Source organism: Hypomesus transpacificus, chromosome 8, assembly GCF_021917145.1.
Source record: "Hypomesus transpacificus isolate Combined female chromosome 8, fHypTra1, whole genome shotgun sequence".
In the NCBI taxonomy this organism is placed as follows: Eukaryota; Metazoa; Chordata; class Actinopteri; order Osmeriformes; family Osmeridae; genus Hypomesus; species Hypomesus transpacificus.
This window is the reverse complement of record NC_061067.1, coordinates 13,932,229-13,959,294: the sequence shown is the minus strand read 5'-3', so window position 1 is coordinate 13,959,294 and position 27,066 is coordinate 13,932,229. Positions and strand designations below refer to the sequence as shown.

Here is a 27,066-nt window from a genome sequence, read left to right as displayed (position 1 = left end):
CATTATAATCTCACCACCTGGCTGTCTTCACAATAGTCATTTCGTCATACAATGTCCCTCTTTCTGTTTTTTCTACTAAAAATACTATTATGACGCTTCCTAGCATGGCTGCCGCCTAAAAGACTAGGCGGTCTCACGGGCGACCCGCACTCGCTCAAATTACAAAGACTTTGACGACCTAAATCAAACACTCACTCGTTTTCACTCGTAATCCAAGCTCCATTTTGCGTGCTAGAACGTCTCTATCACGTTGTATCCATGCGTCGTTGCTAACGTGTGTTGACGTGGTGACGTAGCTAGCACAGATTACCCTTCGTCGACTAAAGGCACTTTGACTCCACAAAAACGTTGTAACCTCCTAAACTGTGCAACGGAACGTAAATCCAAATACAAGCAACTCAATCGCGACCAAGACAAAGATTTTGACACAGGCATTGTGTATGTAGTCCAAATATTGACAAAGTTTTAGGGGGGCAAAAAGAATAATAATAATAACATATGTGTGAGATAACAATGGTTGTGCTTGCCGAAGGCAAAGCACACCCAATAATAAAACCACCAATAACAATAGGTTTCCTCCTTACGGAGGAATCCTAAATATAGCTGCAAGCAGCGATGCGGGTTCCTCCGCAAAATATTATAAACAAGTACACTGCAGAAGATCGAGACTTGGACAACAAGAGAGCAAAACAACTTCATGTTTGGCCAAAAACAATTCCAGACTCTCAGTCAATGCACAACTAACTAAAGTCATGTGAGCAACTGGGCTAGGGCAGCGTTCATATTCAGCTCCTTGCAAGAATAGCCTGTGACGGTTTAGCAGCCGACTCTCTGGTCGCATTAAGCTACACAACATGCACAATCAGGGTGACCAACAAGATTATATTAACTAACCAACAATAACATTACAAACATCTAACTGAACGAACAGAACAACTGAAATCCCTCGCAAGGCTGTTGTAACCAAACAATTTTCCACAAGTCTTTGCGTTTTTGGACATGCCGCACTGCATGCTGGGTACCCAAGGGTGCTGACGCTGATTATCTAGCAGTGCTCCGACTGCGTGATATGAGTATTAGTTTTTTGTCAGCTTTGGGACAAAGGTTAAGAAACGGTTGACATCAAGGTTAAATTGCATTAAATTGTGCATGGTATTTCAGAATGATGTCTGCCTGTTTAACTAAACAAGTAATCAAAATTATGACAGGCCAAAAGACTGTGCCTGGATTCTAACCTGTGACCTTATGCTTTGCCGTACAACGTTTCAACCCATTGAGCTACCCGCAAGGCTGAAAAATTCTGGTCAGTTATTGTCAAAAAAAAGAAGCTGTATATCCTGTAGCATGGGTTGTTCGATTCGGCCAAAGCTTAAACAGCTGTAATTCAATGATCTTTTGACATATCAAGGTGAAATTGCGCATGGTACTTCAGAACGATGTCATCCTGTTTAACTATACATATATTCAAATTTAAGACAGACTCAGTGTGGCTGGATTCGAACCTACAACCTTATACTTTGCAGGAGCTATTCTTAGTGTTGAATATTGGCATGTTCAGTTACTGTACAAAAAAAAGCTTTTTCTCCAATGGTGAGCATTGTCAGATTTGGTCCAAGTTCAAACAGCTGTAATTCAGTCATATTTTGACATATCAAGGTGAAATTGTTATGGTACTTTATGGGACGTGTCACCTTACACCGCGTTCCACATTATTATGCAAATTACACTTTGCTCAGATTTTCCTAAATAGTAATGCACAGTCAGTCAGTATCATTTTCAAGTCATCAACTGTTAGAGTATAATTCAAATTATATTGAACAAACCTCCTAATGATAACAGTATTTTTTTCAAAAATAAAAAACTCAAAATGTAGTGTTCCAAATTATAATGCAGAATTTCAGAATTTCAAGATTGTTGAAACTCTGTAGGTTGTAAAAAACAAAAAAAATTCATTTGTTGAATTTGCAGCATTAGGAGGTCATATTTACTGAAATCAAGAAAAGTTTGAATCTAAAACATCTTAACAGGTCAAGTTACATGTTAACATAGGACCCATCTTTGATATCAACTTCACAATTCTTGCATCCATTGAACTTGTGAGTTCTTTGATAGTTTCTGCTTTAATGTCTTTGCAGGATGCCATAATAGCCTCCCAGAGCACCTGCTTGGATGTGAACTGCCTTCCACCCACATAGATCTTTTGCTTGATGATGCTCCAAAAGTTCTCAATAGGGTTAAGGTCAGGGGAAGATGGGGGCCACACCATGAGTTTCTCTCATTTTATGCCCATAGCAGCCAATGCCCCAGAGGTATTCTTTGCAGCATGACATGGTGCATTGTCATGCATGAATATTATTTTGCTACGGAAGGCAAGGTTCTTCTTTTTGTACCACAGAAGAAAGTGGTCAGTCAGAAACTCTACATACTTTGCCGAGGTCATTTTCACACCGTCAGGGACCCTGAAGGGGCCTACCAGTGTCTCCCCATGATTCAGGCCCAAAACATGACTCCGCCACCTCCTTGTTTGACGTCTCAGCCTTGTTGGGACATGGTGGCCATTCACTAACCATCCACTACTCCATCCATCAGGACAATCAAGGGTTGCACGGCACTCATCCGTAAACAAAACAGTTTGAAAGTTAGTCTTCATGTAGTCCTGAGCCCACTGCAACCTTTTTGCTTGTGAGCTTGGTTTAGGGGTGGCCGAATAACAGGTTTAAGGACACTTGCAAACCTCTTGAGCATCCTACATCTTGAAGTTCGCGAGACTCCAGAGGCACCAGCGGCTTCAAACACCTGTTTGCTGCTATTCAATGGCATGTTAGTGGCTGCTCTCTTAACCCTACGCATTTGTTTAGCAGAAATCTTCCTTATTTTGCCTTTGTCTGAACGAACCCGCTTGTGCTGTGAATCGGTGACAAATATCTTCACCGTCCGATGATCACGCGCAATTCTTTTGGAAATATCCAATGTTGTGATACCTTGACCAAGGTATTGCACTATTTGCCGCTTTTCAGCAGTAGAGAGATCCTTTTTCTTCCCCATTTTGCCTGAAACATGTAGCTTGCTTAATAATGTGGAACATCCTTCTTAAGTAGTTTTCCTTTGATTGGGCTCACCTGGCAAACTAATTATCACAGGTGTCTGGGATTGATTTCAATCATCCAAATAGCCCTGAGACACAATACCATCCATGAGTTTAATTGAAAAAAACAAAAAATGAATGTTTATGGCCCTTAAATACAATTTGCATAATAATGTGGAACGCGGTGTAAAGTCTATTAGGTTTGAAAACCCATCATTCAAAATGACATTTGATTTAGTGACACAAACATATTGAGGCAATGTGGACATGTATATAAATACACCCCTTTCAGCCATTTTGCATTTTATTCAGTTGCTATAAGTAACGTTTTTAAATACGTCAATGATACATATCTGTACAAAATTTCAAGTTAATTAGACCTTTGGTTCAAGAGAAGAGGTATTTTGAAGGTTTTCCCAAATTATCACTGTACAGGAAAATAGATCAGGCGGATCTTATGGGTCCTTGAGGCTTTTTTGTTCGCCATGAGAAATAAGGCATGCACACCAAGTTTCAGAAGAATTGGAGCAATGGGGTGGAAATGCTATCACTTTGAAAATCGGACTTTTGGGCATTTCCTGTGGCGCCCCCTATGGTCAGATGTGGGCCAGTCTGTGTTTGGGCCGTAGTTGTGGCATGTTGTATCAATTTGCCAAATTTCAAAACTTTTTACCAATGTGTTCATGAGATAAATTACTAGAATAATAATAAATATAGCTCAAAGCAGCGATGCAGGTTCCTCCGCAAAATATTATAAACATGTACACTTTAGAAGATCGGGAGTTGGACCACCATCCCAGCCCAATGAGCTATTCTCAGTGTTGAATAGTGTCATGTTCAGTAACTGTATTAAAAAGTAAGCTGTTTCTCCTGTGGTAAGCGTTGTTAGATTCAGCCAAAGTTGAAACTGCTTGTACATTTCCTATGAAAATGGGACAACGGGATGACTGGTTTGCTGCTGTAAAGAATAACTTACTTATAGTTTTTTAAAAAGGTTGTTTGGAGTGCCATAACTTGTCATGGAAGGGAATTTCAAACCATGCCTAGCATTAGTGGGGATGTGTCCTGGCTTAGGTTACTGAAATGAATTTGTGCAACAGACAAGGAATCCACCTGAACAATCAATTTACTTCATTAGAGATAACCATTAGCGTTATCTCTACCATGTGTAGACTACAAGTAGCTAGCTACTGTGGTGAACCTGACTTGTTTTGCAGTGGTTTACACAGTCTCGCTAAACAGATGATTGGAGTGTTGTGATGGGCTCAAATAAACACGCATTGCTATGTTTTACAACCGGAGGATTTATCTGAAGACTAGAAACCGTTTTGTCAGAATAAAAAATAAAAAACTATGCCTCTGACTGGTTTTGAACCTACAACCCTTTGCGTACCAGCACAACATCTCAGCCAATTGAACCATTCCCAGGCATGGAATCCACAAAGTTCAATAACTGGATAATCAAAAAATCTGTTTCTCCAATGGCGAGCATTATCAGATATGGTCCAAGTTCAAACACCTGTAATTCAGTCATATTTTGACATATCAAGGTAAAACTTTGCATGGTACTTCAGAGGCATGTCACCTTAAAGCCTATTAGGTTTGAACCATCCTTCAAAAACACATTTGATTTAGTGACACAAACATATTGAGGCAATGTTGACATTTACATAAATACACCCATTTCAGCCATTTTGTACAGGAAAATCCATCATGGCGGACCTTATGGGTCTTTGAGGCTTTTTTGTTCCCCATGAAAAATGAGGCATGCATACCAAGTTTCAGAAGAATTAAAGCAATGGGGTGGAAATGCAATCACTTTAAAAAACAGACTTTTGGGCGCGGCCTGTGGCGCCCCCTATGGTCCGATGTGGCCCATATTTGGTGTGGGGGTACCCACTTGGATGTAGTATCAATGTGCCAAATTAGAAAATTTATGACAAGGGACTTTTGAGATATTTGGGCGCAAGGAGAATAAAAATAATAAGAAGAATACCAACAATAACAATAGGTTCCCTCCTACCGGAGGAACCTAAATATAGCTGCAAGCAGCGATGTGGGTTCCTCTGCAAAATATTATAAACATGTACACTGTAGAAGATCGAGAGTTGTACAACAAGAGAGCAAAACGACTTCATGTTTGGCCAAAAACAATAGGCTGAATGGGGATTTGAACTCATGATCATAAGCTTAGAAGAAAATAATTTAATTGGACTAAAACTATCTTTTCCAGTACTTTACTAATAAATGGAAGGTTTGATATTGTTCTGTAATTTGCAAGTAGCCTGTTATCCAATTAGTTTTTTTTTTTTATAGGGGCTTTACAACAGCTGTTTTGAAGGCATCTGGGAAGACGCCAGTTCTAAGGGATGTGTTTATAATCTCTAGCACCGGACCTGAAACACTATCAAACACTCGCTTAAAGAATGTTGTGGGTATAGGATCAATATCTGAGGTTGTGGAGTTAGATTCGCTGACAATTTTGGAAAGGTCACTAAGTGTGATACAGGTTATGTTGCAGTGTGTGCATGGTTATGTTGCAGAATCTACTGATGTCAGTTTCGACCCCACTATTAATACTAGCTCTGATCAAAGTTATTTTGTTCTTGAAGAACAAAGCAAGCTCTTCACATTTAACTGCTGAGGATGGAGGGGGAGCAGGTACAGTGTTTAGCAGCTGCTCAATGGTGGAGAAAAGAACTCTGGAATTTCTGGCATTTTCTGTAATAATGTTGGAGAAATATTCTCTCTTCGCTAGACGGATGGTTTTGTTGTAGGTGGTTAGTGTATCTTTGTAGATATTGTAGTGGATAGTGATCTTTGTTTTTCTCCATTTTCTCTCTGCTGCACGGCATTTTCTTTTCGTTTCACAATTATTATTTTTTCTTAACCATGGGGAGGTTCTGCTTGTGCACTTTTTCTTGGTTTTCAGTGGTGCAACAGAGTCTAACACAGATAATAGTGCATCATTGAGGTTCTCTACCATTTCATTCAGAGAGCAACCATGTTTAGTTGGCTCAGATAGAGCAAATTATTCAGAAAATGTCATCATAGCTGTATCGTCTAAATATTTTCTTTGGACTGAGAATTATTTTGTGGTTTTTGTTAGGATAATTTCCACATTAAAAAGTATACAATTATGGTCTGAGAGCGGTAGACCAGTTATTGAAATATTATTGATATTTAGTCCAGTTGTTATCACTAGATCTAGTGTGTTTCCGTCAGGGATGGAAACAACATTTTTTGTCCACCGGCCACTGTGGCTGGTGGATTTCAAAATCTACCAGCCACTCAATGTTTTTACCAGCCACTTTCTTGTTTTTAACCGACAATGTGTAACTGCATGTGAAAATTAATACTACAAGATCTACAATACTTAAGCAGTTTATTTAATCTCAAGTCTCAATGAGACACTGACACTTTCTCTTTCTCTCTTATACATACAAAAACCACGAACTGATATACATTTCATTAAATGAGTATGGCAGATTAAACAACAAACTAACATTCCTCCACCCATCCTCCCCACTCCCAGTACAATTTACTCCTGCTCATCAGAATCAGACTCTTTAGTTTCAGAGGTGCTTTCCTGACCGTTCTTCTTCCACGACAGGGCGAACAGCAGAGTAACTTCGCTCTGAAGAGGCTTATTTTCCCGATAATGACAACGGCGTTCTGTACATAATCTCGCTTTTTACATGGCTACTTGCCAAAAAAATAACTTAACACAGTGTGTCTACAATTTATATGTTACCATTCGTGGTGTTGATCAGCAGAGAAATAGTTCGCCAAAGATGTTGAACTTCATAGACGTTTAACATTCTTTAGGCTTGAAATCAGCTGACGTCGCTAAGCACAACAGAGTAAGCTGGGGTTGAAAAAGTACCGGACTACCTGCGGAGTGCTACAAAAGACGTGAATCCGAGGCAAAAAGGCCACTTCTCTTGACAGCGGTCAATTATACATAGCAACGGTCAGTTATCGAAAAATAATTGACCGCAGAACGTTGCATTCTACAGCATTAAGAACAGCCTTGTAATAATTTTATTTACCCGCCACGGTGGCCGGTAGGTGAAGCGAGTTTACCCGCCACAACACAAAATCACCCGCATTTGGCTGGTGGCGGGTGCTAATTTCCATCCCTGGTTTCCGTGCCAGTGTGTTGGGTCTGTTATGTGTTGAGTTAGATTGAGAGTCTAGGAGATTTAAGAGCTCAATAGTTCTTGGGTCTGCTTTTTTATTTACTTGGATATTTAAGTCTCCGTTTAAAACTACTTTGTCATATCTAGTGACACAGTGATAATAGTTCAGAGAATTCTTGTTAAATATTGGCGGGTGCTTGGGTGGCCGACATATGACAAAAAGTATTGATTCAGTTTTGAGCTCTATAGCAAGATATTCATATGATGTGAATTCACCTAGCTCAGTGATTTTGAACAATAGTTCAGAAGAGAAAATAGCTGCGACTCCTCTACATTTTTTAGATTTCCTAGAAACTTGATGAAAGCTGTAATCGGGCGGACACGCTTCTATCAAAGTTGCTGTTGCCGTGTCGTTGTTTAGCCAGGTTTCTGTTAAACAGATGCAGTCTAATTTGTTTTCTTTGACTAGATCATTAACTAGAAATAATTTATTATTTAGTGATCTAACATTTGGGCCAGTTTCATCTGTGGGGTATTAACAGATAAAACAGGGGTTGATAAATCTGTTGGAAGAATATGGATAGTTCTGTGACTTCTAACACTAGTTTCAGGTTTGTAACCATGCATTATAACATGCCATTTTCTGTTTGTGATGATGACCGTTATGTATAGTGAAATAACATGGTGGCTGTCCTAGCTTTTCTTTGGGAAACTATGTCACTGAGCTGTTCCATCACAAGGGAATTCAACCGGGGGGTGCAGATGTGTGCAAGGCCCATGTCCTTGCAGGAGGCTGTTTGAATGCCAGGACAATAACCTCTCCCTCAACATCAGCAAAACCAAGGAAATAATTGTGGACTATAGGAGGCGGCAGGAGTAGGAGCATGCAACCCTACTCATCAACGGATCTGAAGTGGAGAAGGTCAGCTGCTTCAAGTTCCTCGGGGTGAACATCAGCAACGACCTCACCTGGTCTGTTCACACGGACAAGGTGGTCAAAGCTTCTTCCTGAGGAGACTGAAGAAGTTGGACTCAGTCATCCTCACTAACTTTTACAGATGCACTAGAGAGCATTCTGACTGGGTGCATTACAGTGTCGTATGGGAGCTGCACAGACAGGGGCCGCAAGGCCCTGCGAAGTGTGGTCCGTTCTGCTGAGTTCATCATCGGCAGGGAGCTCCCAGCCCTACAGGACACTTACCAAACACGCTGCCTCAGAAAAGCTGGCAGGATTCTAAGAGACTGTTACCACTATTCCTTCAGTCTCTTTACCCCGTTGCCTTCTGGCAGGCGTTACCGCAGCATCCGGTCGCGCACACGCATACTGGACAACAGTTTCTACCCAAGGGCCATCAGGCTTCTGAATGGACATTGATGTGGACACTGATACACTTCACACTAGTCACTTTAAACACTGTCACCTTCAGCTACTGGTCGCACTATCAGTGTCATTGCACTACTGTACCTCACTGTACTTCGCCATCAGGTTCCTGTATGGTCATTGACTTGGTCACTGATTGTCCTCTTAGTTACTCACACACTGTCACGCTCAGCTGCTGGTTGCACTATCTGTAATTTTGCACTGTTGTACTGTACTCCACCTAGGTTAGAATAGGTTATAGGTTGAATAGATTCTATGTGCATTTAAGGTTAGTATAGTGGATTATTTATGGATATCTGTATATTTAGGAAGTTTCACTTATTTAAGCTCAGCATAGATGTTCATTATGTTCTGTGTACGTTATGTTATGCCAAGTGCTTGCATTGTCTTGTCTTAAGAATTTCAGTGCCCAGTCTGACCTTGTGTTGTTCTGTGTACCTGACAAATAAAAGACTTGAACTTGAACAAAAAGTGCTTCTCATCAACATTGTCTACCCTGCCTTTAAATGATCGCTTAACAAAATTAAACAAGCAAAGTGGGTGACAAAAAAGAGGCAAAATTGCTTAAACTAATTCGTCAGAGAGTTCCGAGATATTCTTTGGCGCAATTTGGCCAATACAAATGAATGGATGGATTTTAAGGATTAGAGCGTAGCTGTCGCCACAGACATCGTCTGGCGACTCCAGCTTTCAAGTTCTAAGATACCAGAAAACAATTGAGTCTTGATGAACGTAGACGTAGCTAGCTGTGTGTGTTTCGATAGTAGGTTAGTTAGGTAGCTGCAGAATTGTATCAGCAGTCTTCACGTTAATTTGGTAGTTGATAGCAGCACGGTCGGACACTACGCACAAATGGGTCGGCGTATAAACACACCACATTTAACAACATATATCAGCAACAAACACAATCTGGGCCAGAAAGATAGAAAAACAACAAAAAGTCACAATTAAAACACATACCCAACAATAATAAGTAAAATAGGAAAAAATAGGATGGGGGGAAGGGGAGGGGGTATTGGCTGATTTCGAATAGGGGTTATGCGCAACATTCTTCCGGGTTTTACAAAACAGATGTAACTACTTCCGGCCGGCCGCTTTTGAGGTAAACACAGCGTAGTAAAGGCCACCTACTATTGCCGGTGTTTAAAGGAGCTACCCTTAATTACAATTTCCCATGTACACAGGATTGCCAAACGGACTTCCAGAGCCCCGAGTACCCTGGGGAGTAGCCTTTTTTTTGCTTGCAGACGATTAAAACAGTCAAACGAAGACTGTACCTGTAGAAGTCCAGGTGGACTCAAAGAATGCAGTGTTTGGCAATCAACTGCAACAACTACCAGTGTGACAGTATTTATTTACAGGTCAATTTTGTCGGTAGCGTAATCTTATACACCTGCTAACTTTAACGTTTTTTTGGGCCTAGTAGTAGGCTAGTAAACGTAAAATTAATAGTAGTAGTTAATGTGTAGAGCTAGTGTTAGTGCTACCTCCTGGGAAACGGTCTAACGTTAGGCTACTATAACGTTATATGAACTCATCACTTTATACCTGTCACACTTACCCTAATGTAGAGAGTAATACAACTTGTAAAATCCTTGAACTTCCCTGTCTATATAAGTTATTTGGATCACCTAGCGCTGCAGATGTGTACAGAAGTGAGAAGCGGAAACGATTACATCTGTTTTCCTGTTCGAACGCTGAGCGCTCCGCATAACCCCAATTAGGCTTGATAGTAGTATTAATTATGGGGCATAAGTCAGTTCAAATTGAATAAAATGCAGGAAATGAGACCGGACTTGGTCAAATTTACCCCTACCATCATTCAGTCTTGCAATAAGATCTTCAACTAAGGCTGTGTCTGACTTCAACCATTCTGCAAAACTAGGCCTTAACTGGCTTTGCCAGTGTCTAAAAATGATTCATAATGCAGTGATAAACCCAGCTAGTGTAAGAGTGGACTCCGCTTTAGATATCTCTGGTGGCAAAAGGGACCTATTCCCAAGTAGACACAGCTGGGGAGACTCTGGCAATGGTGTGGCTAAAAGCCCCGTCACACCATAACGTTCTGGTCAACGTTCTCTGAACGTTCTAATCGTTCATTTTCGAGCGTTCTAGGGCGAGGTGAAAACTAACTCACCGCTGAAAACTATTAACGTGTGATGACGTGTCACTGGCGCGCGACAACGTGTGACAAAAGCAAACGATGAAAACAACGTTTGCTTCCGCGATGAAAGCAAATTATGAATAACAACCAAGTAACGCTAGGGTAACAACTGACTAACGATAGCCAAACGCATGCAACATTAGTCAAACGTTCCACAAACGTTCTTTAGCGTTATCCAACATTTAAAATGAAACGTTGAAGAACGCTGCTCTCCATGAGAACTTTTGTGCTTGTTCAAAACTTTCGTTCTCCGCCGATCACCAACGTTCACCGATGATTACCAGCGTCCACACAACGCTCTTCTGGCACTATACCAGCGACCATGGACGATTGCCAACGTTTCCTTTAACGTCAAATAACGTTGACCAGAACATTATGGTGTGACGGGTTCATAACCAATCTGCATCAGTTTTAATGATTTGTTTCCAAAAAGGAAAGACCAGGGGGCACTCCCACAAAAGATGGAGGTAGGAGCCTGTGACATTTATACACTTCCAACACAGATTGCCCTTTATTAATCCCATTTTATGAAGTTTGACCGGTGCAAGATAATACCTGTGAATAACCTTATAATGTGTGAATTTGCTAATCGCATCTCTCACTGGTCACCCTGCATTGGAAACCACCTTTTCCCCGTGCCTGTTCCTCAATGTTTGAGTTCAAGTCCCTCTCCCAAATTATCCTCAAGTGGTTAGAATGACCATACAAACTATCTACCATGATTTTATAAATAAGAGAGGCATTACAGACATGCTCAGGCAACTTCAAATAGCTAAGAAGCTTGTTTGTGTCATTATCAAATGAGTTACTCTGCTCCTGAGCTGTAAATATTTCCAGAAGTCTGCTTTATCTGTCAAATAGAACTTTTGTTTGAGTTCTTCAAACGTCTGGAACAGGCCATCAACATACAAGTCACTAATCCTACTGATAGCTTTATTCAGCCAGATGGCCCGCACAAAAGGTTCCTTTCCTACTTTGATTGAGTAATTATTCCATATGGATGAATACATTTGCTTATATTGGGATGTATCTAACCAACTGTCAAACTTTCTCTCTCAGAACAACCCTGCTTGACCCCAACCAATCGGGCTTCAAGACTGGCCACTCCACAGAGACTGCCCTCCTGTCAGTCACCACCGCCCTCCAGTCTGCCAGAGCGGCTTCAAGGTAATCCGTCATCATTCTGGACCTTTCTGCAGCGTTTGATACGGTTAACCATCAGATTCTGCTCTCCAGATTTTCTGAGATGGGCATCACTGGCACTGCACTCCAGTGGATCTCATCCTACCTGTCGGGAAGATCCTACCAGGTCTCCTGGGGAGGCTAACTGTCAGGCCCTCGCCGGCTCTCCACTGGTGTCCCACAGGGCTCCATCCTTGGACCCCTCCTCTTCTCTCTGTACACCACCTCACTTGGACCAATCATCAGCTCCACGACACGCAGCTGTACCTGTCGTTCCCCCCGACCGATCTAGGGATTGTTGGGGCCTTTTTTCGGGCCTAGTGTAAAGAGGTGGTACGTGCAGAAAGAAGCAGGACAGGGGTCAGTTGAGGAGGAGAAACAGCCCCATGTAAGGAATTAGGCTAAAGAGGAGACTTGTTTTTGTCCCATATTCAGTTATGGGGTAAGAACGCTCTGGGTGAGTCACTCTCCCCTCCCGTTAGAATGTTCTTTCCAGTAGGAAGTCAGGTCAGGATGACCTGATAGCGTGGTGCCTTCTCTTTAGAGCCACTGGTTGCATAGGAACGACAAAGAGGGTGGACATCTGTTTATCTTGAACAAACTATGTGTTGTCTGATAATTGCCAAAGATATTTGTGTGACGTAGGTAGGACTGTATAAAAGTACTTGTCTGTGATGACATGGCACGACTTCTCTGGCTAGAGAAGTTCCGCGTGTGTTCCCAAGAGCCTAAGCAATAAAGACGGAAGCCTTTGTAATCAATCTCCTGACTCCAAGCCTGTTAATTCTTGCACCACTAAAAACCACTTTCGAGCCTCCAACAATTGATGACGCCGACGTGATTCGCTACATATACATTTGGATAAGGTAGGCAATGAGAAAAACCTGTGAAACCTTATGAATGCCTAGATGCAAATCTTGAACTAGAGAAAGTGAAAAGGCTTTGGAGGAGAGGAGTGGTTACAAATGCTTTTAATTGCTAGGATGTATGTTTCCCTGAATGTAAGGAAGATTGAATGTTAAATGTTTCTTGCTAAAAGCTTTTCTACTGTCGTACACTGTAAACTCCGGCAAAGACTTCTCCGGCGATCTCTATTTACAACCCGTTAGTTTAGGTACAAATATGCTATGGGCCTCTTTAAACAATATTCGAGTAAACTGAGGACATAACTTTTTAGGACTTTTTGAATCTAGCAAAAGGGTAAAAATCAAAAAGTCTGGACAAATCGTCAATTGACCAACAAATGGTTAAAACGTGTGTGATGACTGTAATTGCGTTACGCTTCAAAACAAGGCTGTTGGGAAAATCATGTTAGCCAAAGGTGTTAACAATTTGACGAGCATCTGCGTGACTAACGTTTTCAACAGACCTCAAACAAATTATTATTGTAATATCCGTCCTGGCTAAAAAGTTACACTATTAACAACAAGTGACAAGCAGAGAGTAGCTGCAGCTATTTCTTAGTCGAAAGAGGCTTTGGACTAGCTATCCGAATAAAGTCATCTTAAAGACGTGCTGAAAAACTTAGTTAGATGGATATCCGTAGATAATGTATATAATGTATAAAAAAGCTATGTTTTTGTGACATTCCGAGAGATGGGAGTCTTGGGAAGTTCTGAGAGTTCCTAAGGCAGCTGTGTTCAAAAGGCTGTTGAAGGAGCAAGAGGAACCAAAAAGACTAAAATCTCCATTAAAATGCTAAAAAACATGTGTAAAATGGAGTCAGGTTAAAAACGAAGAAGTAAACCTATTGACTGTTTTGATATTAACACGTAAACCCTGACAAAATCAGCAAAGTTGAGTCTGAAACATGAGAGATTACGGCTGTTGCGCAATCGTTCCAGGCTCGCTTCAGAAAAGCGAGTTGTAGGGGAGGGGGTGAGCGAGGGTTGTTCAAAATAAAGGCGTCGCCCTGAGCAATGTGTGAATATCGTAAATCAGCAATAGAAGGAAAGAATAAATATATAGGAGATTATGAGAACAGTAATTTAACTAATTTATGAAATTACCAAATGTAAAATTATGAATTTAATTAGTAAAAATGTTCAATTTGAGAAATAATTAAGGTAATGAAAAAATACAACAAGCAAGATCAAATGTGGTGAAAGTGTCTTACATGCTGTTCTCTGAACATTACAGACGCTGATCCGGGCATTTGGACCCCTGTTGTGAAAAAAAAACTCATAAGGAGGAGTAGAAATAAAAACTGTTGACATGAATAAAGATGAAAGGAAGCCAGTGAACTGACTTAAGTTATTTGGAGATAACAAGCAAGTGCTGGACCTGGTAGAATTGTGGACTATGAATGTGCGTGTGCGGCTGAGAATATGTGGGCACACTGATTTTCAGTCTGGTTAAGAAAAAACTGCCTAATTACCCATATAAAATTAACAGACAAGCCTAAACTAAGAACATGGCTGATCACGCACAAGAAATGGTAAAGAAAGATAAATATGGAAAGGTTTAACATTGATGTTAACAAGGTCATAATCCTGAAAAGTTTTAATGTTTGTATATAAAGGATAGGAGTAAAGTTGTGACATAGGAAGCATTGTGTCTGCTGCTCGGCCCCCACCTTTTCTCATTTGGGACGAGTGTCCTGGGGAGGAGAGGTGGGGGCCGGGCCCGGGGCAGAGCGGAGCAGGGAGCAGTGTGAACTGAACAGAATACAATCAAGTAATGGTGGCATATCCTTAGACCAACAGAAGAGGAAACATTAAAAACCAAGTCAATGTATATAATTTCAAGAGAAGTCAACAATTTAAACTATGATAGGAAAATATCTGTGTAAAGTTTGTAGAAACTGACCAGAAAGGTTTCAAGGGGTTGAAATGTTTAAAATAACTGTAAGCTAAAAATCTGAAAGTAAACTTGAAGGAATGCATGTACAAGTTGTCTCACATTCTCTTCTCTCTGAACATTACAGACGGAGAGGCGAAAATCTGGCACAAGTACAACAAAAGGGTTTACACAAGCCCTTTCTCAAAGTGTTTATATAGGAAGTAATAAAAATAGAACTGTGTTTCTGTTGCGTGTGCAGAGTGATTTTCACGTTCAACAAAGCCACTGCCACATAAATGCTATGCACAAACACATACATACTATACAGGGGTATAGTCTTGAGAGTTTCTCCAAACTGATTCATATCTCATTATAGTTGGTGTTAGAGAGGACAAGGGTTGTTTTGACTTGTTGAATGATATACCTGTATTTGAGCTTAGATCACCGAGCTGCTGTGCCTAACAACTACCACCCATGGCAGAGAGAGCAATGATGCAAGAGGGAAGAGCAACCCCTGACCAGACTCTCTCTACAGCGCCCCATGTGTTCCAGATGAGTACTAGCGCTGCCCCACCCAGAAGGACTTTGGTTGGGAGGGGGGCAGAGGCAATGCCAATTCCAACAGGGGCAGGTAAGGAAATGCTGGAAACTGTTTTGACCCACGAACAACTTTTAGCAACATACTTCTACGTAAGATGTCTGCTGGATGAAGCCGAGCAGCGTGCCAAGGCTGGCAGGATCCCAAGACCACATGATGACGTCACTGATGTCCAAGCTGAGTTCCAGTCTGCAGTAGTGAGCCTTCAGGTACAGGGAGTGGGAAGTACATCAATTGACTCTCTTAACAGGCGTCCTATGTCCACTGGAGAGACCCTCCAGGAGCAGCCCAACAAGCTCCCAGATGGGGGTGTCGACACAAGGGTGTATCTACTGACTGAAAAAGGACTGAAGGACCTCGTGAGAGACGTTGGAAAAGGAGCTCGCAAAGAATGCAAGAAAGGAAAACAATCTTCGACCATCCCCCTTCCAACTGCCTCATGCGATCCACCTACTGGCCAGGAAGATTGGCCGCCCCCTTACGAATGGGGGAATGGAGGTCAAAGGGCAATGACAGAGGCCATGCTGTCCCGAGGAAACCCCACCCTGCAACAAGGTAAAAAAGAACGGCGTTGCTGGGGATGTGAAGGACGTGGACACTTTAAGCAGTCCTGCCCCGGCCGAAGACAGAATGAAACCCCAGTTAGAGTGTTCCAGTGACGGAGGACTGTGGGCAGCCACCTAGACAAGCGGAGTTAATGCCGCCGCTATGCTGCCAAAGGGCTCTAACACATCTGAGACGGCACACCATACATGATTATGCAACACCAGGTAGAGACACACACAACACAAGAAGGTTTTGTTGAATGATGGGGAAATACTTGCATAAACAATAAATAACATCGTTGATTGGTTATGCTCTAAATAAGTAAAATGCCTGCATCCACCACTGTAAATTCAGCGAAACACTATTTTTTCTTGCTGCATGGGCCTAACCCATGGTTGTGAAGTTAAGAACCAATTTGAAACTTTGCCATTGGAAGGACTGAACTAACTCTGTCAGTAGACAATTGTTGTTTCAGGAACCCAGTGGTGTGAGTGATTTGCTGTGGTGGACAGGACTAAAACAGGTACAGTTATTAAAGTTTGATTAAATATCCCCAAACTCTGCTTGAAAGCAGGAGATATAAAGAAGAGGTAAAAATATTATATAATATGGGAAGGAATATGAAGAATTTGGGTTGTCACTGACTAACATATTTTTTCTATCCCTTAGGTATCGCATAGATATGAACTATGCGATGGGGGGAAGGGGGGATAGGAAAAATTTGGACTATGGTCTCAGAGACAGAGGCAATTTTAAATTGATAATTTAGTTGATAAACAAGCAACGCACACCCTAAGTAGTAACATCTATAATTTTGATAGTCTAACCCTTAGACTATGGTGAAGCTTTTTTGTTGAAGATGTTTTGTAGGAAGTAGGGGAGGAGAAGGAGGAGAGAACGAGCCTTGGAGAAACCAACCAGTATCCAGCCTGGTGGTCGAGATTCCAGTAAAGGCGACCGGGGGAAAAGTCAACACCCCCGTGTAGAAACACTGCCTGAACACAGGGTCACGAGCAACGATGACCACAACACAGTTTGAAGGGTCCATCTGGAAGCACCGTTATAAATCCCACATCAAACTTGGTCACACCTATAACAACTATTGACTCTGATTTCCCTGATACAGTACAGGACAGTGCTGTCCTAAAGGCAAAGCACACGAATGACGTTGGTTAACTCTCAGCCCTCCAACTGGGCCTGAGACTGAGGATTGAGAGCTTCCTGCTCGCGCCTCAGAAGTCAAGGTTGTGCTTAAGACCAAGGACCAAATCCAGGGCTCGAAGTTACCAAGCCACCCTGGACAGCGGCGAACAGTCACTCAACCCCTGCTCCCTGTTGAGGGATCAGAAAATGAAACTCAACCGCCGAATAACAACAATCCCTTCCCGGTTGCGTTCCAACTGGGAAGAAGGGGGGTGAGTGACACAGGGACATGAGGTGGATGCAACAGCAATATTGTCATTTGAAATGTGAAACTATAGTAATTGTTGACAAATGCCTAGGTGGTTTAGGTTGATAGAACCAGGGTTTATTGATGACATTAACGATGTTGGCTCTGAGTTAACACCTACCAGAGTCCACTGCCCGTGCATGGAGAACAACTGGCGAGTAGCAGAGGAAAATAGGGTTTGGTGATGTATGCCTACATCCACATTGTTTCTGATGGAGTTTCACAAAAGCTATGACTAAACTAAACATCCTAAGCTTGAAGCTGTTATGACTGTATATCCATCTCTCTGTCCCGGTTTCTATAAAACTCACCTCCATTATGATGACAGTGTCAATAAGACTCTCCCCTGAACACAGAAGTATCCTGTTCCTGGACTGTATCTAATTCCAGGAGAAGGTAAAACCAGATCCAGATCCAGGGGTCGAGCCAGGGAAGGTTCACCAAAGAAGGCCAGCACCACCAGAGCCCCACTCGTGCAGCCGCTAAAAGACGTGCAGCTGAGCGAGCAGGGGACGATCCTGGCAGACCCCATAGACCCCACACCCACACCGCAGAATCCCCTTCCCGAGCAAGCCGCTCGGTGAGGGAGAGGTAAGTGGGCTAACACGAGATGTTTTAGGAGAAGGGGAGAGCAAAGCAGAGTTCATTGCAATATGTATAGCACATGCCGTCACCCAGGTGATCCACTTCAAACTAAACCAAACCGCAGAGAACCTCGAGGAGGCTCCTCGCAAGAGGCGGGCTTTCAAGTCTGATGTAACAATCGATGCCATAGGTCAGCCAAGGGGGGTGCCCAATGATTTTAAAGCTAGAAATTAGGTGGCGTCAGGGTTTGAGTCCATCTTACCCTGGATAACGGTAAATAAGAACACTGAATGGATCAATTACCTGTACTATAACCAGCAGCGCTTCATTAACCATACAGACGAGGCTCTCACCGCCCTGGGCCAGCAGCTGTCAGCAACATCAGCAATGACCTGGCAGAATCGACAGGTATTGGACTGGCTGCTGGCAGAGCGTGGGGGGGGGGTTTGCACTCTGATTGGACAGGTATGTTGCACATTCATACCAAACAACACTGCACCTACAGGAAGATTTGCACAAGCCATGACTGATTTAAAGGCACTGAGACAGGAGGTGAAGGATAATGCTGGACACAAAACTGAATGGTTTGAGATGATGAGACAGAGCTTGGGAGATTGGGGGTTTAGCTGGGTAAGGATAGGGATAGCTGTGCTGCTAACCTTATTGGCCATTGTATTGATTCTCTGCTGTTGCATACCCATTTTCCGGTCTTGTGTCAAAACCCACTATGCCTTCCCCATTGTAGCTAAGATGCAGGAGTCGGATGACTCACATACACTTTCTCCTTTTAAAAACAGGCTTTCTGCCCCGGACTTGTACCCTGTCCCAGCATGGAGCAAGGGAGGTCAGGGAGCAGAGGGTCAAAGTGGCTGAATGATGTTCCAAACCAGGCAGGCCACACCAGGCGTTGCCAAATCAATCGAGCCGCTTCGAGGTCGTGGAACATCACTCAATGAGTATACCAAGCACATAATTTTGTTTGTTTTATGAGTTTAATTTTTGTTTTATTATGTATAATTGAGTGATGTATATGTGACTCAGTGATCTGTGTATTAACCAGTGTAGGTTTGAGGAGGACTGCCCTCCCAAACCCATTTATGTTGAATCATCCATGGTTTCTCCCCCAAAAAAGAACGTGGCCTAGCAAGCCAGGGGGAGTTTTACTCCAGGATCTGATAATACAGAGGAACAAAGGCAATTCTGAACAGATATTTGGGTACTGCATATGTTGTTGTAAACTTTATGTGTGGACTTAATGTTTGGTCATATATCATCGTGTTTTTGTGAAACTGTGTTTGAGGATCAGGGGTACTTATCAAGCCAAAGGAAGGTTATATACTCACACATATTGCAGGCTTACAACCATATTAGTAGACTGAACCAAGGTTTCCTTAAGACTGGGGACTTTGTTTACACAACATCAATCTGGACAGCTCCATTACAGACAAACACTAGCTTACTATTTAACCATATACTCACCCTATAAGTCTAATATTAAAGGAAGTTGTTTCTTCTGTAAGGTTTGTTTTTTTCAATGTTTAAATGTTTTAAAGGCTACCCAAAAAATAGATTGTTGACGTAGTATGTGAACATTTAGTTCACAAAGGGAGGTATGTTGGGGCCTTTTTTCGGGCCTAGTGTAAAGAGGTGGTACGTGCAGAAAGAAGCAGGACAGGGGTCAGTTGAGGAGGAGAAACAGCCCCATGTAAGGAATTAGGCGGCTAAAGAGGAGACTTGTTTTTGTCCCATATTCAGTTATGCGGTAAGAACGCCCTGGGTGAGTCACTCTCCCCTCCCGTTAGAATGTTCTTTCCAGTAGGAAGTCAGGTCAGGATGACCTGATAGCGTGGTGCCTTCTCTTTAGAGCCACTGGTTGCATAGGAACGACAAAGAGGGTGGACATCTGTTTATCTTGAACAAACTATGTGTTGTCTGATAATTGCCAAAGATATTTGTGTGACGTAGGTAGGACTGTATAAAAGTACTTGTCTGTGATGACATGGCACGACTTCTCTGGCTAGAGAAGTTCCGCGTGTGTTCCCAAGAGCCTAAGCAAAAAAAAGACGGAAGCCTTTGTAATCAATCTCCTGACTCCAAGCCTTAATTCTTACACCACTAACAACCACTTTCGAGCCTCCAACAGGATCTCAGCTAGGATTAAGGCCTGCCTCACAGACATCTCCGCCTGGATGACCGAGCACCACCTCCAGCTGAACCTCTCCAAAACAGAACTTCTCATCATCCCGGCTAAACCCTCCATCTCCCATGATCTGTCAATCACCCTGGGATCTGCGACGGTGACCCCTTCATCCTCTGCCAGGAACCTTGGGGTTACCATGGATGACGAGCTCTCCCTCACAGCCCACATTGCTACGGTCTCCCGGTCGTGTAGATACACCCTCTACAACATCCGGAAGATCAGGAGATACCTGTCTGAGCACTCCACCCAGCTGCTAGTCCAAGCACTTGTCCTCTCAAAGTTGGACTACTGCAACTCGCTGCTCGCCGGTCTCCCAGCATGAGCAACCCGCCTGCTTTGCGATTTTCTATACATATGTGAGGTTGTCTCTTGCTGTGGTCAAGAGATCACGCAGCGGGTCTCTGACAATACACATATAGATTGGAGAATGTACTATTTTCTGCATGTGCACAAACAATGAGTTATGACCACATCACCTGTGTGTTGTTTTCCCTGTGCATTAAGTTGTGGAAATGTGTACCGTTTAAGGACATATTTTGGTGGTTCCTATATCTGTACTGTCCAGCTCATGTATATAATGTCCATCTGAGAGACATGTTTCTCACTCATGCTAGCCACTCTGTTGTGGATTGGTGGCATGATCCGACGTTGTTGCTAAACAAAACCGAGTCAACCCTTTTCTAATCGTCGTGCCTCTGTCCGGTCTACCTGTTAAGAGATCTCATCCTTACAATTGGCGTCACAAACAGTAAAGTCTTCTGCCAGAACCCAGGTGAGCAGACTTTGATTGTAATTATCAAATGGTTACGTTGACTTCTGCTTACCTGGAGAGGATGGCTGCTTTGATAACGAATCTGCAAATTTTTTTAAAGGGGAGGAGGAGGATTTCTGTACAGGAATAAGGCAGGAGGCACAACTGAAGTCTAGAGAATTAATAGAAAATTGGCAAACTGTATCTTGTCTCACTCGATGACTGCTAATTAATTGTAATACGAGAAGGCCTAACGGTTGCTTGTGAACGGAAGACTACGGGACAGAGCAAGGGCTATTCCGCTTGGCTTCTGATTGGTTAAATAGTTTTGTAGGTCATATGATGCGGTGAAAGGCCGTTGTGTTGTCATGGTAAGTCGTATGGACCGTAAAATCCTCTAACAAAACTTGGTTAGAAGATCAGTAATTTAAGGCAGGATTCCCGGTACTGTAAAGTCCGTTAACAAGTCTCGTTGCTGGTTCGAACGATATAAAAACTTAGATTAATGGTTGAAGATACGCACGTGATTTGTAAAACGTTGGAAGATACGTTAAATGGAAGTGTAAGACTGAAGACAATGTTTCCCATGGACTAAAAACGTATTATAATGAATTACAGTCATTCAAGTGCTAACTTTCTGGGTATAAGACTATCTTCTTAAAAGATAATTAAAGATCAAAGATAAATACACAAATGAACGTAAAGAAATAAAAGGTTTGACTTATGATATTAGTTACTAAAATTGTTCTTTTACTAAACGTGCATGAAAAACATGGGGTGCCTATCAAGTACACCTAATGTGCTTATGGTAATTAAATTCAGGACAGAGACTACGCAAGGAGAAAAATACCATGTCAGAGTCACAAAAAATGGATCGACATTAAAAACAAGTTCCAACTCTAAATTATATATCTAAATATTTGCAAGTCATTCGTTCCAAAGGTGTCCCTTTGGAAGGAACAGGCATGAAAACGGGTCAGGGGTGAAAAAGGTGAGAAGGATATTACCCCTCTAAGAGGGTCCGGGTGCATGCTACCCAAAAAGGAAAATTTGAATATTCCATATTTATTTTAAAGCATCAATCTGATGCAATTTGAGATACTTTTTTGCCAACCTGGGGAGAACTGGAGAAACGTAACTTAAGCCATGAGTCAAATTATTATGGCCTCCTAAGTATTATGCAAGCCATTTCATGCCAGCCTGTCACTGGGTCTAACATTTACAGTATATGAGGCACAATGTGGTAAGGGCACCATTAATGGCTTAATGCATAACCCCCCAAAAGATGGTGGACATGCTGTAACTTAACTTGTCTACTCTTCCATCTTGATTGACAGCCAATACAAGTACCAGCGTATTTTGAAGTCAAAATGCATATCCGCTTCACAGGTCTGCTTATTGATAGAACGGCAGGGACGGACTGGAAGTAAAAATAGGCGCTGGACTTTGATCCAGACCGGCCCACAAGAACCGGTCCCGTATATGCCACCACACCGAGCGCCTTGCTAATGCATGCAAATTCTGTCTGATGTGATGCTAGTTAGGGACTTCCATGGTTAATGCGAGCGCGCATTGCGCGCGAGAGAATTTTGTCTAGTGAAGGTAATTACGTTTACGTTTCTTAGCCTGGGTTTCCATCTTTATATTGTCTCAAATGAGCTTTTCTGTCAGTGTCACTGTTGTGTGTAAGCGGCATTAAGGGCTGCATACGTTCATTTGGAATTTTCCACCAGAGCTTTAGCTAGCTGGCTAACGTTGCGTTCTCTTCTGCTGTGTTCAATGACTCAATTCATCAAGCTGTAGCTAACGTTAGCTAAGTCTATGTCAACAGAGCTCCTGGGTAATTAAACTTAAATATACCAGAAAATAAAAAAATTATTGAAACCATCATTCAGTAAATCTCTGAGGCCAGGAGTGCTTTCAGCTTCTGATGGTGGTCTGCACTGGTGATGCAAGGACCTTTGCGTTAATATTTCCATGCACTCGCGCTCCCTTCTGACACGCGCACCTGTTCGCAGTTCACTGAATATGAATACCCACCCCCCTCCCCCACAACAATTTCTCATCGAATCTACACGATTCACGTAGGTCACCTATTTTGGTTTCAAAACAGCGATTTTTGCCGAAAGGTGAGGGATTTTCATGTCTGAAGGAAAGATGAGGGAGATGTGCTCGAGGAGAGAATCGACCCTCCCCATGAAAGCACATAGAACACGGTTCCTCCAAGACCAAATATGGCACCACAGGCCACACACCAGACTGACTCACTTGTCGACTTGATGTGGGAGAAATGACGCTGTATACAGCCATGGACTTGGATGATGTTAAATGTATTATTAATGCTCCACAATTTCATGTTTCAGATATACCATATGAAATGCCGCAATTAAGTTTGAGTATAGCATGAAAAAGAGTTCCCTTTATAGTTGATGTAGAAACTACCGTCTCCTGTTTGAGGAAAACAGAAGATAGATTTTAATGATTATATGTTACACCATTCTTTCTTGGTAGAGCAACTTTTCCAATGGCATTATTGGGCTTGTTGAGTAAATTCAATGTAACCATCTTATGTTTACAGGCAGGGGCGGATCTAGAAAAATATTCATGGGGTGGCAAGATGGTGGCAGGATATTTTGAGGGGTGGCACCCCCATGGCAGAAGTATACAGTCGTATGCAAAAGTTTAGGCACCCCTCTGAGACTACACGATAATTTCCTTCAGCAGTATGGTTTAGGGGAAGGCTACAAAAAGTTATCCCGGAGGTTTCAGCTATCAGTTTCCACTGTGAGGAATGTCATTAAGAAATGGAAGGCAACAGGCACAGTTCTTGTTAAGGCCAGAAGTGGCAGGCCAGGAAAAATAACAGAGGCAAAGGCGAAGAATGGTCAGAATGGTCAAAGACAACCCTCAGACCACCTCCAAAGACCTGCAAGGTCATCTTGCTGCAGATGGTGTCACTGTGCATTGCTCGACCATTCAGCGCACATTGCACAGAGAACAGCTGTAAGGGAGAGTGATGCGGAAGAAGCCTTTTCTGCACACGCGCCACAAACAGGCTTTTTTGAGGTTTGCTAAACTACATTTGAACAAGCCAGCTCATTTTGGAACAAAGTGCTGTGGACTGATGAGACAAAGATAGGGTTATTCGCATGGAGGCAAAAGGACACAGCATTCCTAGAAAAACACTTGATTCCCACAGTAAAATTTGGTGGGGGGTCCGTCATGCTGTGGGGCTGTGTGGCTAGTGCAGGAACTGGGAATCTAGTTAAAGTTGAAGGTCGCATGAATTCAACTCAGTACCAGCAAATTCTGGACAATAATGTTCAAGAATCAGTAACAAAGCTGAAGTTGCTCCAAATACACTAAGGTATTTATGCAGAGGAACAACTACAATGTTCTGGAATGGCCATCCCAGTCCCCAGACTTGAACATATCTATGGGGTGACTTGAAGCGGGCTGTCCACGCTAGGCACCCATCAAACCTTGCTGAACTGGAGATGTTTTGTGAGGAAGAATGGTCCAAATTACCTCAATCCAGAATCCAGACACTCATCAGAGGATATAAGAAGCGTCTAGAAGCTGTTATTTTTGCAAAAGGAGGCTCTACTAAATATTAATGTGATTTTTCAGTTGGGGTGCCCAAATTTATGGAAGTGTCTAATTCTCTTATGATGCGTACGGCATATTTTCTGTTTATCAAATAAACATTTTTTCACTGCTAAAATATCACTGTCCATGACGTATGTGTATATATATGACAAATACGTTCCTAATCCAAACGCCCAGCAATTTATAGATGAAAGTAATGGAGATTATCAGGGGTGCCCAAACTTTTGCATACGACTGTATATGCTGATTTAATCGCAGTCATATTAATCAAGGTTTATTTGGAATCAATGTTTATTTGGAATGCCCCCTAATTAAGACGTTTTAACTCAAAAACATTAGGCTACATTATTATGGCACATTATTAAAGCCTTAAATCAAAGATATTGAGGAAACAAATCAACATGTATGTTTTCATTGATTTCATTGATTCAACCAAACCGAAGGTTGGACAACTTGGTCAGCTAGTAGTAGAAGAATGTGCAAAAAGTTAGAAGTAGTAGAAGAATGTGCAAAAAGTTAGAAGTTTGTATGGTCGATTTTGACAAAGATATTGAAGAAACACTGAAAATTGTGTGTATTCAAATGTCTGTTAAGTTTTTCGGCATTCAGACTGTCTACTTTTTTACCCCAGTCCCTAAGTATGACACGGAGCCTGAACGGAGGTACAAATATGAATGTCTGTTGAATCTCGAATATAAAACAGATTTCACATCTCCGCGACTTGTTGAGTGGCGTAATTACGGCGGCCGACATGTACAAACGCGCTGCAATTTAAGAAAACATGCAAATACAGAAAACTCAAGCAAATTAAGAAAACATCTTCATTAATTTGACAACGCATGCGCAGCATTCAGCAAACGCGCTGCAAATACACACAACACAATCAAATACATAAACGTGTTGCAAAAACGAAAGCACGCAAACCAAAAACGCTGAAAAATGTGCGTACGCCACTTTCCACGCCAAGGTTGTGATTTATAAAAAACTAACTTGACGGGAGAATGTGCGGTCCTCCACTCAAACTCTGACCCTCCCGTAGGCCTATGCACATTTTGCACAACAGTTGGAATTGGCGACGCAAATGACCGTACTGTAGTCAGACTGCAGAAATTGAATGTGGGAAGAACATTACTCATAATATTTTGTTTTCCTCACACCTCATTTTCATTCAATTTCATGATTATCATGAAGATTACATCCAGCTGTGTTATATGCGCTTGTACTGAGTGATACTTGTTCCATAAACACCTCGTACAATCCAACTAAAACATTTTATAAAAATTCAGCACTTCCTCACCATCAGATTGTCCACTACGGCAGGAGGGGGAGATTCCCCGACTGCATGGAATACAGGATAACATCACATATCGTACTGCTTAAAAAAGGATTCTGTGCCAGTCAATGGCACCATCATGGATATGTAATTCACCTGTGGAGCAACTCTCATTTTAATAGTGTTTACTTTTCCTCAAACTAAGGTTGATCAGTTTCCACTTGTCCAAGTTATCCTTTATAAGCTGAAGCAATGGAAAAAAATTAGCCTGTACCATGTCATCGATATTTTGAGTAAGACAAATCCCAAGATACTGCATACAGTGACGACTCCCTCCATTCAGGAGGGTGAAGGTAACACACTTTAAGAGGCAGAACTAGGGCTGCAACAACGAATCGATTAAATCGATTAAAATCGATTATTAAAAGCGTTGGCAACGAATTTCATTATCGATTTGTTGTGTCCCGCGATTATTACATCACTCAATAAGTCGCAGAGATGTTTGAGTATTTAAAAAAAGTTTAGTTGAGCGCAGAGCAAAGCGGAGGTAAAGGAAAGACCATCGGAGAGACGATGAGCAGTAACGTTGTTCTGAAACACATGGCGGAGAAATCAGTAAGACCTAAGTCATTCAAGGTGTGGGAGCATTTCAATACGTCGAAAAGGTGTGTTAATTGACCGAGGTGAAGTTAGTTTCATAGTCGACATTCGTCTCATACTCGGAAGACGCTACTTTGCAGCGTCGCGCTAGGGACCGGCTGAAAACTACCCATACCATTTTGAAAAATGTCGAGTTTTATAATATTTTAATGAATATAAAACCTCAGACAGACACCAGAGTATCTTAACAATGTGTGGTATACTTCCACAGCCTTTACTTTTTCAATTAAGTTTCAAATAAAATTATAGAAAATCACTCACCTTTGAAAAAAGCTTAATCTTCGCAAATCTTAATTTTTTTCAAAATTGAGTCAAATCATGCATATACACTAGCCTGAAGTTGTCATACTCATAATTCTAGTCAGAATATGAGTCTGATAACTCTCCGTTGGGCTGTGACTATGGGGCTTGTTTCAACCGAAGTCGTAAAACAAATGCCTCTGCGCTCAATTGGATGGACCTACAACCAATCAGAGCAACGTAATATTTTGTTTGTTGAAAACAAATTCAACCCAAGCGCTCTTTCGTGACGTTGTTGATTACGTTACTGTTGATCATCTGTCCATCATCGTATAAAGCCCGCCCTGGCAATTTCATTGGTCCTGGTTTTATATAGTTTGTCCCCAATACGAGCCCCTCCAGACCCAATTTCCCGACCA

General features: G+C 42.0%; 1 protein-coding gene across 4 annotated transcripts in view; it reads right to left on the bottom strand.

Annotated features, from left to right (window-relative positions):
• csrnp1b (cysteine-serine-rich nuclear protein 1b) overlaps nucleotides 1–27,066 on the bottom strand; it is a 78,037-nt gene that overhangs the window by 19,608 nt on the left and 31,363 nt on the right. The window contains exon 1 of one of the 4 annotated variants that reach the window (XM_047023462.1): nucleotides 12,079–12,102. The exons of 2 other annotated variants lie outside the window; for them this stretch is intronic. The gene's annotated coding sequence lies outside the window, so the exon portion shown is untranslated. Of the gene's footprint in view, nucleotides 1–12,060; nucleotides 12,103–27,066 lie in introns of those variants that run through there. One more of the 4 variants, XM_047023458.1, reaches the window with a different exon arrangement.